The 13,579-nt window shown below is 38.0% G+C and overlaps 1 protein-coding gene and 1 long non-coding RNA gene across 5 annotated transcripts in view; one reads left to right on the top strand and one right to left on the bottom strand.

Moving 5' to 3' along the window:
- NR6A1 (nuclear receptor subfamily 6 group A member 1) overlaps nucleotides 1-13,579 on the bottom strand; it is a 231,804-nt gene that overhangs the window by 121,099 nt on the left and 97,126 nt on the right. The window lies entirely within an intron of this gene.
- The window catches only part of LOC132662958 (uncharacterized), a 60,692-nt gene continuing 52,375 nt past the window's right edge, over nucleotides 5,263-13,579 (top strand). For both annotated transcript variants that reach the window (XR_013551666.2, XR_009602768.3), the window contains exon 1: nucleotides 5,263-5,569. This is a non-coding gene — a long non-coding RNA (uncharacterized LOC132662958). The remainder of the gene's footprint in view (nucleotides 5,570-13,579) is intronic.

Consider the following 13,579-nt stretch of genomic DNA (forward strand, 5'->3'; position numbering starts at 1 on the left):
AAGTTAGCTGTAAGGTGAAGGGTATGATTTTTAAAGTTAAGGTATAGTAGAGTTTCTGTCCCAGCTTCAGCCACTACCTGACTGTGATTCTTAAGAATCATTTCTTTAACACTACTTTTCTGCAAAATAGGGATAATAACATTCCCCTCACAGAACTGTTGTGAAAATTAAAAACCCTTGTCAGAAGTGCCTAGAGTACAGTGCATAGCTCATAGTAGACAAAAGGCATTCATTCCCTTTCCTTCCCTCTTTGATATAGCCTTATATTCCAGGGAGAGAGGAGGGTGTGATTTCTCCTTTCCACAAAATTAACCAGTTCCACAGTCAGAGACGTCAGGGCTGAACTCAGACTCTTGGTATCTTTTCCCACATTTGAGTCCTGACTCCAAGTCACACTGCAATACCTCACTTTTGAAGGCCACACTCACACTCAGAAGCTAGGTCTTACACAGCTATTATTTTAAGAACTACGGTTACCTCAGGGCTGGGCTGAGTAATGAGATACAAGTGCTTTGGGAATCTGCAGATTCCCAGCATAACTAATGAGTACTGTCAACTGCATTCTGTCCAAGATATGGACAGACAACTCCAAGTGGCCAACAGCTCTTTGAAAAATGCACAGGCAACGATCAGAGGAAGACTATTTTGCTTCTTCCTGTAGCCTCTGCTTTGGTAAATTTACATTTTATATAATCATTATTATTAAAGATCATTTGTGGTTTGTTGTTGTTCAGTTTCATTAAAGATTAGTATCAGCAGGGAAGCTATATAATGTGGTAGAACAAATACGGGCTTTGGAATCAAGCTTTGATTCAAGTCCTAGCTCTGCCACTTCCTTGCTATGTGACACTGGACGAGTCATAACCTCTCAGACCTTCAATTTTCTCACCCACAGTAGTTTTCAAAGTTCAGGTTGCCCCTTCAGTAGCTTGTAAAACCAATTTAATGGCTTTAAGTAACTTTTTTGTTTAAAACACTTCTTTTTCTTTTTCTTTTTTTTTTTTTTTAGCGTTCATTTATTTTTGAGAGAGAGAGAGAGAGACAATGTGAGCAGGGGAAGGGCAGAGAGAGAGGGAGATACAGAGTCTGAAGCAGGTTCCAGACTCTGAGCTGTCAGCACAGAGCACGACGTGGGGCTTGAACTCCCCAACTGCGAGATCATGACCTGAGCTGAAGTCAGACACTTAACTGAATAAGCCATCCAGGTGCCCCTAAATAACTTTTTTTTAAGTAAAAAAAATTAAAGAGAAAAATATCAGATGACACTACATGTTGTAAGGACAAGTACCATTTCATAAAACTGTGGTTTCAGATATATATAGATAGATATGTAGATATATACACAAATATGTGTATAATTGATCGTAATATAAAATATTTCTTACAGTGGGTAATAGTCAAAAAAATTGAACGCCACTGACCTATAAAATGAGACTATCAGGTGTGTGTAACATTACCTTCTGTATTTCTCAAAGTATTTGAGAATTTGAAAAAATAAAACAACACGGACTAAATATTAGCAATCAACCTTATTTGAATCAGAATATGTGAATACAACCTTATTTAAAAATACTGGTAAAGTTCCTCTTTATTGGTCAATTTCAGATTCCTTGTTTTATTTTCTTCATAGCATGCTTTTCTGTTTTACTTCATTTTACTTTGTTAACTTATTTTCTGTCTTTTCACTAGAATATAAGCTCTGGAAGAATCTTCTGTTTTGTTCTTGGTCTCTCCTTAGCACCTAGATTTTACTCATTTGCATGCGTGTGTGCGCACACACACACACACACATATATACCACATACGTATGTTATATGTATACCTATACACGTTTATGGGTGTGTATCTGCCAAATGAAGAACATCAATGCATTCATTCCAGTGCATTCCATTTAACTCTACTTTCAAGATAACATGAGAGGGGTGCCCAGGGTGGCTCAGCCAGTTAAGTGTCCAACTCTTGATTTCGGCTCACGTCATGATCTCGCGGTTCCTGGATTGGGCTCTGTACTGACAGCATGGGGGCTACTTGAGATTCTCTCTCTCCCTCTCTCTCTCTCTGCCCCTCCCCTGCTGTTTGTGCTGTCTCTCTCACAAAATAAAGAAATAAACTTAAAAAATAACGAGAAAGAATCTGCATACACAGGAATATCCGTCAACTGAGTTCAACAAGGAGTTGTTCAGCTAAAAATCTATAAAAGGTCCAAGTTACTAATATGCCAACCTTTCTTCTGAGTATCTATTCATGAACCATATCTATCATAGGGCTATAGCTCTTGATGCTCAGGGAAAGAATATTTGATTTGGAATCAATGCTTAGCCTAAAACCCACTGATCATCATCTCACTAGGAAATTTGCCTCTAGCATAATGGATCTGGAGCCAAAAGAGACGAGGGTTGAAATCCCCATTATATCTTATACATGCTGTAAGGACTCAGGCAAGTTCCCTTATTATTAAATGAAGGTAATAGTACTTATCTCACAGGGTTATTTTGAAGATTAAATGAGCTGATATATATAAAATACCTGTCATAGTGTCTGGTACATAATAAAATACAGTAAAAAATTAACTATTATTATTATTATTCATTTACACACAATTTTTTCAACTAACTTTTATTAATGTTCATTGTGTTACACATGTCCTGGGTCTACACAAGGGGCATAGGCACAATTCAAGAGGAATTGGTTACAGTCCTTACCCATGAAGAGCTCACAGTGTAATCGGAAAGATAAATCCAAAAACAGTTAAGTATGGGAGTGTAGTATATATTAGGTCTCATCCAGAAAGGCTGAAATGAATCTGTCCTTCTCTAGCAAACCTGATCTTAGGTACTGGTAAGTCCCTAGAGTTGATAGGTATATCAAAACCCTTCCATTTTATAAAACGGAATAGCTTCTGTCATGGGCCAGAGCAGCTCTATAAAGAAGCCCTCACAAGATTATAAGAATGGTCAAGAATGATTGTCTTAATAGCCAAAAGGTAGAAGCAACTGAAGTGTGCACTGACAGATAAAAAGGATAAATGTGGTGTATACACAACGGAATACTCTGCAGTCTTTAAAAGGAAGGAAATTCTGACACGTGCTACAACATGGATGAGCATAGTGGACATTATGCAAAGTGAAGTAAAGTAAGCCACTAACAAAAAGACAAACACTGTATTATTCTGTGTACATGAGGTATTCCGAGAGTCAAAAATTCATAGAGACAGAAAGTAGAAATGTGGTTGCCAGGAGCTGTAGGGAGGGAAGAATTGGAAATTAGTGTTATACAGAGGTTCAATTGGGGAAAAGATGAAAAAGTTCTGGTGACCAATGGTGGTGAGGACTGTACAACAAGGTGAACATACTTAACACTACAGAATTGTACACTTAAGAGTGGGTAAAATGATAAATGATAATGTATATTTTACCACAACTTAAAAAAAAGTAATTGTCCTACGACTTATAGAAAGAGAAATGCATGCGTCCCCTGTTCTCTGACTTTGATCATTCTTATATCTGGTAGCATACTTATCAACCCAACTTTCCCCAGGTTAAGACATGAGAAGAGGGGCGCCTGGGTGGCGCAGTCGGTTAAGCGTCCGACTTCAGCCAGGTCACGATCTCGCGGTCCGTGAGTTCGAGCCCCGCGTCAGGCTCTGGGCTGATGGCTCGGAGCCTGGAGCCTGTTTCCGATTCTGTGTCTCCCTCTCTCTCTGTCCCTCCCCCGTTCATGCTCTGTCTCTCTCTGTCCCAAAAATAAATTAAAAAAAAAAAAAAAAAAATGTTGAAAGACATGAGAAGAATTTTGGGACAGTCCTCAAACACAGAACCCTGTGTAATGTAGTCAACACCCAAGCAATCACAAACACACAAACATCCAAACCCAGAATTTAGAGCAAAATAGACAGATGCTATAGGGTGACCACAGGTTTATTTCCACAAGTGTGAAAGAGACAAAAAATAAACCAAAGTATCTGTATGTGTAAAAGGCAGTTTAGGATTTTTTATAAGCTAATTCCTAAAGAGATAAGAAAGTTCTTAGAACCGGGGCGCCTGGGTGGCTCAGTAGGTCAAGTGTCTGACTTCAGCTCAGGTCATGATCTCACAGTTCATGAGTTTGAGCCCCGTGTTGGGCGCTGTGCTGACAGCTCAGAGCCTGGAGCTTGCTTCGGATTCTGTCTCCCTCTCTCTCTGCCCCTCCCCCACTCGTGCCCCTCTTTCTCTCTCTCTCTCTCTCTCTCTCTCTCTCTCTCTCAAAAATAAACATAAAAAAAATTTTTTAAAAAAGTTCTCAGAATAAAATGACAGGTCCATGTGGAGTAGATTTCATGTATCAGTGCCAAGGTCTCATAACAAAACTTTACTGCCTCAGATTTAAAAGAAAAAAATACTGCTGATTTGCATTAAACAAAGCAACTTTTATATACTAAACAAAAATGTCACAACTGACAGTGCTGTATAATGACCTGGTTTCCTAGTGGCTCAGAAAGATGGGAAATAAATCCCAAGGACCCTAGTTCAGACAGACAGGACAGGGTAGACTCTGGCTGTCTTGCATGATTAAAGGCTATGTCACAGCTCAGGGGGTCTACACTTTGGTAGCTTCTCCTCTGCAGTCCCCTATGTGACTAAGGACTGGGATAAGAGTGACAGCTTCACAATGGGGATAGTAAGTGATAAAGCTTTTTCCTAGTATGTTCAAAGACTCCAGAATCTAAAACTTAACTTCTCTGCTATCCATCCATACAATTTTCATTAAGAGAAATTTACACCATCTAGGAAGTCAAATGCCACCTTTATTTTTATCTTATCAAACCCTAAAATAAAGGCCAGCATGTGGTGTGGACAGGAGCCTTAGTTAGGATCACAAAAATTCTCACATCAAATAACTGATTTAAGTTAGAGCCAAGTTCATCAACAATAAGATGACAGGGTTCAGGCAAAGTCAGTTGCCTGTTTACATTTCAGAAAGACTAGCATTGCTCCTGACACTAGCACATAGGTATAAGCAACCTCTGGGTGGGTAATGCCACCAAACAAAAGCAACACCTTCAAAGTCTCTCGGTGACTAAAGGCAGCCAGACACTCAAACTGCCAGTCCTGAATTACGGCCTCTGAATGGTGAGGGCTTCACATTTCACTGATCAGGGCACAGCCCAATCAGAAGACAAACCCCTGCACTGCCAGGGACCAGCAAATCCGCTTTCTTCCAGAGTGCACATGACTGAATGTGCTTCTGTCCATCATCTGGGTCATATATAGTTCAATGCGAGCTGAGCAGACAGGGCTGCAAGGAAATCTGGCGCGGTTCAATACCTCGTCTACCCTGGGTTCCAGTATCTAATTTTTTTTACTGACAAACTCATTTCTCTACCGGGACAGGATGCTGTGCTGGCTGGAAGTTCCATTTCTACAGCAAGAATCCTATCTGGAAACACAGAAGTTGTCCTCTAGCCACAGCAGCTCGAACTTTTTTGATTGTTGTTGCTGCTTTCTCCCATCACCCCCACCCCCTTTTGACAAAGATCCAACTGTAAAAAGTCTTACGTAACAGTTCAGGACTACTTCGGTTCTTTTACTGGGTAAGCACTTTCAATTTTTTTTTTTTAAACTAAAAACCATTTTAACATTGAATCTGTTGAGAGACTTAACTAAAATCTTTTAAGTAATTTGTGTAGTGAAATACTGTCAGTGGATTTTTTTTAGTCTCATTTCTGCACGTGCTCCTTTGTTCTCAGAACAGAAGCTTTTTATACACACCCCATAACGCAGCTGGAGAGAGTTATGAAGTCAGTTATTATAAGGAACACAAAGGTTGTTTTGCATTCTTTGCCTTTATATAATTAATTTTGTATTTGTTTTCTTAAACCAGAGTAGTTAAAAAAGGGAGAAATTCACAAAAGAATAAACTGTTGCAGAAAAAAAGTTTGAAGTTTTTACCACCTTTTCTATCTGTAGTTTTGTGTGGCCAAACACTTGTGCTGCCTGGGGCGGTGGGGGTAGTGGCAAGCGTAGACAGAGAGGAACTAAGCCAGACATGGACAAAGGCATGAGCCAAAACCAGACAGTCCTGGCCGTTCGATAGGCCAGCAGTGGGTGAGACAGGTCAGCCAGCTGCAGGGGCGGGAGGCGGAGGGGGGGGAGGGAAGGGGCATGGATGTGTGAGGTGCTCATGCGTGCGATCGTGACTAGATTCTGAAACTGCCAGCCATTTTCCCAGCTATGCTTTGTGCAATCTAAAGGAATGCATCTCCTCTGAAGCCGTCTTGCCAGAGCCCAGTGATAGAGAGGAGTGTGATAAATACCACAACATATGGATCAGAAAATACTGGGATCTGGGGTGGGCAAGAGGGAATGCAGAGGGTGTGGAAATTTTTTAGTGATCTGGAATGTGTTGAGTGACAGGAAGTGCCCCAAGCTTCCCCCCACCCAACTCTTCGCAGTCGCGCCTGCTTTTGTCTAACTTGTAATCTACACACTACTGCTTACAAAGCTGTCTGAGTTTAAGACAAAAAGAAACATAAAAGGCTCTCCATTCCATAGTACCTGCGATATGGAAGGAGTGTAAAAAGCATGGCCCTTCAAGCCAAAGACATTTTTTCAGGTATATAAGACAAATATAAAATAATAATTTTCTAAGGATAATGAGAACTATGAATTAGAGTCTGCCTTCCAAATCTGATTTTAAAAATTCTGATTCTGCCATAGGTACAAAGGCTTAAGTTGGTTCCTAATCTGAATAAGTCTTGTTTGGTTGGTTAATATACTGCGTTTGAAGTTGTTTCTGTTTTCTTTGTATAAATTTGGACTTCGGGGAATAAAGCAAATAAGTAGAATGCACTAAAAAAAAAAAAAAAAGATTTTTCCCTTTGCTAGTTAAAAAGCATTTTAAAGGGTTGGTTTCTTAGAAAAAGCAGTTCTTTCTTTCTCATTTTTGCATGTATACTACTATAAAGATAACTTAATGCCATCGTCAATGTAAGGTAGAAAACTTTTGACAGAAAAATAATACAGATGATAAACAACTTAGCATTTTCCCAAACTTCTATATTATCAACAGAAACACTAAAACTTGAGAGAAAAGCAGTCAAATAATTGAATGGTTAACCCTAGTTTTGGAGGATAAAACGGAAAATTCAGTATGAATAAAATGATATTTGGTAATGTTTCTACCTCCTACCACAAAGGATGTTAGTGGTCAGCCTAGGAGTTAATCTTTCCTAGCGTGGCTCTGAGCCTTCATGCCGAGCAGACGTTATTCACAGGACGATTCGAAAAGTCCATTCATATATCTCACTACCTGGATTTGAATAGAAACCAGACAGCAATTCTTTAGTTCCAGCCACCATTCGCCCCACTGGACAATAGCGATTTGTTAGCACAGAGTCACAGGCTGTGGGACACAAAGCTCGGAGCTGCAGAAAGATGGGGGATTCAGAGAACAGGAAATTACAGGCCCGATGCACTCCTGGCAGCCCTGAGAATACAAAAAAAAAAAAAAAAAAAAAAAAAAAAAGGCAACACAGCGATGCCATGTTTAAGAGCTACTTCTAGCTTTTTTAACCACCTCCAATGTCATAAAAGCTCTATTGTTGGAGTACATAAAGTCACGAGTCCCATGTGCTCTCTTTTCTCACTATAGGGAACTTCATTCAATGCCGTGGCACAGTCAGAAAAATCAAAAGCATCCAGAGTTGATTAGTTGTAAGCTCTGATAGAAAGGAGAAGAGCATTTTATAAACAAAAATGTCACAGAAAAAAGGTGCTTGGTAACACAAGTGACACAATGAAATTAATATCTTTTACAAATTATTTCATAAGACTAGACAATCAGAATGAAACCAAATGTATCAAGACTCCAGGGAAACAAATTTTTCTTCAAAACATCATATAAAATCTATTATTTAATTCCATCAAAAGTTTCTTCAGAAGATATGTATCAATTTAAAAACTAACCTTAGATAGAATATTTCTGAGTTCTGAGTTGTGTTTTCCAAAACAAAGAACTAAAATCAAAGCCCGAAAGACTTATTTGGCATATTACAAAGAAAACTACATTTTCTTTTGTTGGTTATCAAATTATTGTAGTTCTCTGGCTAAATTAAGAAAATGCCTCTACTTCCCTCCCTTTAGACCTAAAAAATAAAATAATGGACATTCTAGGTGAGGGGAGAGAGATAATTCTCCAGTCTCAATCAATGAGCATAGGTTCTTGTCCAGGCCCTCATGCTGCAACCTGAGCACCAATAAGCCAGAATGGTGTCCATTTCAACAGGAGGAGACCCTACACAAGGAAGTTATCAATGGTTTTGTTCTTCTGCCTTTCTTCTGTGATCCATTAGTAGACACAAATCCTAAATGATATCATACCTGAAATATTCATCAAATGAGATCATGAATGACCAAAAACTGCTTTAGAAACACGAACGGTTCTACTCTGGTCCCATGGCTGTAAGATGAACGCTTGCTAAATTTAATGTTGCTGGAAAACAAATCAGCAACTTTTAAACTACCAATTACTGGATTTCTTCAAATTCTATCATTACGCACCAAACACAAGCATCAGTTACAACCTCAAGCCATGCTGCTGTCCAATACGGTAGCCACCAGCTATGTGGGCTATTGTTATTTGAATTAATCCAAATTAAATAAAATTAAAAATTCATTTCTTCAGTCACACTGGCCACATTTCAAGCACTCAATAGCCCCAGGTAATGAGGGGCTATCATACAGGACAGCGCAGATAGAGAACTATAGCAGAAAGTACTAATGGACAGCAATCATCTAGACTATGCTCAATCCACAATACCTGTGTTCAACTACACATCCAGCTGGACATGAAATAAATCAATCTCTAAGTAAAAAAATTTAATGACGAGTATTGTCGACAAGGTAGGTAGCACCATGATACTTGAAATATGTCTAAAAAAGCATTTTGAAACCAACGGTTTCTTTTTTTTTTTTCCTTTGGCCCAAAATAAAAAGGTTATGAAGAATATTAAGGCAGTAGTAGCAGACAGTTAAGAGTGGTCAGAGTAATTAAAATGTTCCAGAATGCTACTTAGTATCAAAAGTTCTTCCTAAACATATGAAGCAAATGATTCTATGGTTTCCTTCACATCACTGTCATGGACAATACAGAATTGCAAGGAACAAGGGGCTTGAAGGCAGTCAGACCTAGTTTTGATTACTAGCATCCACGCTGCCAGCTAGAGAATATTAGGCAAATTAGTCCACCTCTCTGGGATTTAGTATCCTTACCTGCAAAATGGGGAAACAGCCAACCAGCAAGATGTATGGAAGGACTCACAGTCAAGGATAGAAAGCATCCAGAGTAAAGTGCCAGGCATGTAGTGGGAATTTTAAAAAAAAGTGAGTAGCTATTATTTATTACTATATTGTCCACCCTAAATCTTTATAATGTGACTCTGTGCAGACAGATACTATTCAACACATAAAGCAAGCCATCATAAACAAGTATCCTAAAATACTAATGCTGGCCATTCAGTAAAGCAAGTGGAATAAAATGGAAATATTTGTATTCTAGACAGCTTTCCTAAGCCAATATGTGACCATGCCGCTCCATAACAGCCTGGCTTTTTCACCAGAACAATCTCATGTCATACTTGGCTCAAATAACCAGCATGGCCCCTGTGTCTTCAGAGGTTTATATACATGCATCTGGGCTTAGGTTTTATATAGGACAATGTTCTGTAGCTAAAACGTAAACTCTACCAAGGGATACATTGTTAGATGAATACAAAAAATCATTTCCAAATAGGGAAACTGATGCCTGTTCAAGAAAATGGCAAAGGCTATTTTAGAAATGCAATGGTAAGAAACCTCATTCTCTCTCTTTTTGTTTTTTAAGTATTGAACTGAAGGAACATTTAAATAATTTAAATTATAGTAATAGTAATAATGAGCTGATAAAACATCCAATGCCTATTTTTTTAAATTATTGTGAACCTGGTATTTGGTCAAGACCAGATGTAATGAGTGGTTCCTCCTCAAGGCTTTAGTGGTTTAAAAAAAAAAAAAAAAAAAATTCCAGGGCACCTTGGTGGCACAGCTGGTTGAGCGTCTGACTCTTGGTTTCAGCTCAGGTTATGATCTCATGGTTTGTGAGTTTAAGCCCTGCTTGCACTCCGTGCTGTCAGTGCAGAGCCTGCTTGGGATTGATTCTCTCCACCTTTCTCTCCCCCTCTCCCTGCCCCTCTCCTACTTGTGCTCTCTCTCTCTGAAAAATAAATAAACTTAAAAAAAAAAAAAAAAAAACATTCCAAGTGATTCTATCATGACCACATGTCTTAACTTCCAAATCTATCATCAAGTAAATCAGACATGATAAACATGGATATGAGGTTCTAAAATTTTGATGTCATTCTCAACCCATCCTTATGCCTGCTAGGTGCAAGAATCATGGGGCTTAGGGGCAACTGAACATGGGTTGTAATCCTGGCTCTGCTACTTATTTATACTATGTGATCCTGAGTAAGTCACTTCCTCTCTTTGCCTCAGACTCTTCATGCAAAAAATATGAATATTTTAGCCTTCCTGCCAGTCATTTTAAAGTTCAAGGATCATATACATAAAACATCTTGAACATCCTAGCACATGGAAACCACTCTGGAAATGTCAGTTCTATGAAAATACAGTAAGGGCCTGAGGTCCACTTCATTGTCTAAGAATCTTCCCAAACATGAATGGAAATAGAAGGGTTCTAGGCAGATTTATAGCAAAGGCCATTCTCTGTTTAAATTATGATTAAAACAAACATGAAGATAAAAGCTGTCAACACTGCACAGAGTTTCAAGTCTTAGGAACATAAATATTAAATAAATTGATTGAATAAATATAAGAAAATTATAAGAAAAGTGAGATGGAACCTCAGATTTTAGTATTATAAGACAGAATTTAATAGTGATACTAATTTAATGTTATTAAATATCTAAGAATCATTTTCTTAAATGAAGAAATAGTATCTTTTTGGAATAAGATTACCACTCATTCTTCTTGGTGATTAAAACAAAAATATGAAAGTTCTAAAATACTGCCCTTGACTGAGATATCTGCCTCTTGCAGGTAAGAGAAAGAAAATTCATGTCTTTTAAAATCAAACCCATAGAAGGAATTGCTGGGTAAGATGTTTTCCTACTACATCTGTAGATTCATTTTAAAGTTGAAACTAATCCAGCAGAACTAGAAACAGTAATGTTTTTTTATACCAAATAAGTGAAAAATGTTAGACATGCCAAATAACCTTTCAGAGTACAGAAAGTAGTAGATTCTTCTCCCCCTTGTACCCCACCCTCCCCAAAACTGTAAGGGAGATAAGTGTGGTATAGTTAGAAATCTGAAAAGGTAGATTTATCTCCCAGAGGTGGGCTGGATTAGATAGTACATTAAATCTCTGCCACTATCTAGATTGGTGACTTTTAAGAAGTCAATTCTGAGTCCTTGTTACCAGTAGTGGTCCAAAAAAGCACATTCATACTAGAAGCTAAAGGGTAGAGAGAGTACTTAAGAGGTGAGAAATTTGGTCTTGCCAGAGTGTATTCAAATCCAGTCTCTGTAAAGCCTAGCTAACCATAAAAGTTTTACAGGACTGCTTAAGCAGATAGATTAGATAGACAAGAAAGGTAGTTAAATAAAGATAGATAAGACAGATCTGACTGCAAGGATTTTCCATGGATATTAGCAATTTTATCATAAAACAATCACAAAAGGTAACCAAAGGAAAGGTTCTTCTCAGCAGACATTTATGAGTGAGTTCTTAATAAATGCTGATCAAGCCGAGCCTTCTTTTTCTAGTCATTTATCCAATAAATATTAAATGCCCAATATGTATCATACACAGTAGCAGACTTAGGTTGAATGATGAACAAAACAGATAGTAGCTGACAAGCTATAAATTAGGATAACCATGGTCAGAAGCCGTATCATTTAAAAAATGGTAGGGATTGCAGAATGAATCCAGTGATTTGGGGAAAGTGCCCTGCCAACTGCTGAAGCCGAACTAATATAATATAGTTCATAAGAACATGGAAGAATGCACTCTCAGCTGTTTGATTCAAGCAAAGAGATATGCTAAACTACAAGATCTTAATGGATCTTAAACCATCAAGGAAATGAAATACCTTCAAACACATAGACTGGTTTCAAATGACCATTACTCAGATCTGTGGTAAACCACTATCTCATGCAAAAACTCAGTTTCCTTTTGATGGATGATTAAGAACAATATAGTATCTGTAAAGGGGTCTAGGCATGGAATGACATTCTGGGAGATCATGATACATTGGAGCATTAAATGTGATACATATTGCCTTCACCCCCTTCCCTAAGATTATGTTTGTAGCACTCACCATTTCCTTTACCCGCACATGCTATGACCATTGTGATTACACAGCTAGTGTACTCAGAATACTCAACCCATGACTCAGCTGGCTCTTAGCAACCAAGAATATTTGAGACATGCATGATAAATATGAAGAGAAGGAAAGGCTAGAATCACAAGTGGGCTTCTGCAACAATTCATCTTAAAAACTAGAACCACCTATGCCTACAAGGTGTCTAAACATTAACCTTTCTTCCAATTGGAATTTAGTCTTTGCTGTCATATGACTATAAAAAGAAGTTGCTGTTACCAGTGGGATAAAGTATATCCATGTCACCACAATGGCACAATGTTATTTCCACAATACCTAAAGTTCCAAAAGTCCCAATCAAGAAATTCCAATTCTAGTTTCTTGCCACTTACAGAAACTGAGTTTCCACTCAGATTTTTTTCCACTGGTAAAAATTCAAAACCGTGCATATTTTGCTTTTTCTCTGTTCACTGAATATCAAAGTTAAGTGAAAAAGAGATCTGACATATGTACTCAGAACAAATTAAACTGTTACGTCAAAAAAGAGGATCCCAAGCTGATCATCTGTTATTATGACCTAGATTTTGGTATAAGTACCTCCATTTGGCTTTCTAATAGCATTATTTTTTGTCAGGGTCACTCCTCTACATAATCCTGTATTAGTAGAACAGAACAATTTCTTTGCTTGGCCACTTAGAAGCTTCTAGGTATACAGTTTATTCATTCAAAGGATGTATGTTAAGTGCTCAGTATGTGACAAGTCCTATTCTAGGCACTAGATACACAACAGGAAACAAGAGAAAGGTTCTGTCCTTGGGTACTATAGTCACAAAGACTTGAGTCTAGTTTCAGCTTAAGCACTCACAGACTGGGTGACCCTAGACAAATTTGTCTCTCTGAACCTCAGGTTCCTCCCTCTACAGGAAAGAAAGGGAAAATAATACAACTTCACAGAGCTGCTGTGAAAACTGTATAATGTTTGTCAGTGTCTAATGTAGTGCCTAGAACACCACAAATGCTTGGCAAATAGTAGCTATGCTAGTTTTACAAATATCAGATATTACTATCATCTTGCTTTCATATTCATCTATATGAGAATAACTCTACTTTTTAAAAATAACTGGTTTCAAAGGCTTAAGTGTATCTAAAATACTTGTTTCAGGTGTTAACAGCTAAGCAGAATAAGCCATTTATAGATGAAATGCTCCATCTCTTTATTAA

The sequence above is a fragment of the Panthera onca genome, chromosome D4 (assembly GCF_046562875.1).
Source record: "Panthera onca isolate mPanOnc1 chromosome D4, mPanOnc1 haplotype 2, whole genome shotgun sequence".
NCBI classification, from domain to species: Eukaryota; Metazoa; Chordata; class Mammalia; order Carnivora; family Felidae; genus Panthera; species Panthera onca.